This window comes from Anoplophora glabripennis, unplaced genomic scaffold (assembly GCF_000390285.2).
Source record: "Anoplophora glabripennis isolate ALB-LARVAE unplaced genomic scaffold, Agla_2.0 scaffold98, whole genome shotgun sequence".
In the NCBI taxonomy this organism is placed as follows: Eukaryota; Metazoa; Arthropoda; class Insecta; order Coleoptera; family Cerambycidae; genus Anoplophora; species Anoplophora glabripennis.
The window spans coordinates 764,207-765,149 of record NW_019416280.1 but is presented as its reverse complement, the minus strand read 5'-3'; positions in this window follow the sequence as shown (position 1 = coordinate 765,149).

Genomic DNA, 943 nt, shown 5'->3' with positions numbered 1-943 from the left:
CCTGTTCCCTGGCCTCCACGTTCCCCTGACCTTAACCCCCTGGACTATTTTTTGTGGGGTCAACTTAAGGCAAAGGTTTATAAAATTCCAATTGAGACCATTCAGCAACTACGGGAGGAAATTGAAACCGCGTGCATGGAAATAAGGCAAACACCTAGAATTTTCCAAAGAGTTCGCAAATCATTGAAGCGTCGAGCTAGATTATGCATCGAAATGCAAGGTAGTCACTTCGAGCAGTTCTTGTAATTTAACTTATTATTACTAATTTTAATCCCATTATTTTCTATTTCACATTTAGCTATATTCTGCAGTAGTAATTAGTTCTTTAATTAGTAAGTGTAACTCTAAATTTAAATAGTCTTAGTTTATGTCCTAAATTATTTATTAAATGATCGGGTCGTTCATAACTGCAATTGATTTGAAAAAAAAAACAGTTGTTTGAGCCCTTTTAAGGGCATATAACTTCCTAAGGGTGCACATGTTAATAGGAACTTTTTGGCTTATTTTAATGAGTTTGGAACCCTATTTTAGAAACACCCCGTATATAGGTGACATAAATAAAAGATTAGTTCTTCTTCGCAAACAATAAAAAGTATCAGTATTTCTAGAATTATGCCTAGGAACATGAAAATCAATTTTACTCAGCAGCTCAGGACAATCAATTTGGCCATTTAATAACTTAGAGAGGAAAGTGACTGAGTAATTTTCTCCTCAAATCTAAACTTTTAAATCCAAATCTATCAATCAGTTGCCTATATGGTGTACCTCTTTTAGGATAAGCATTATCTATCTTAAAAGATAAATGTTTGTGAAATTTTCTTTGCGCTTTTTCAAGTAACTCTCTATGGCATAAATATAATGGATTCCAAACAGTAGAGCAGTATTCTAGTTTATTTCTAACGTACGAAAAATACAAAATAACGATGCGATATTAGTAAACGAT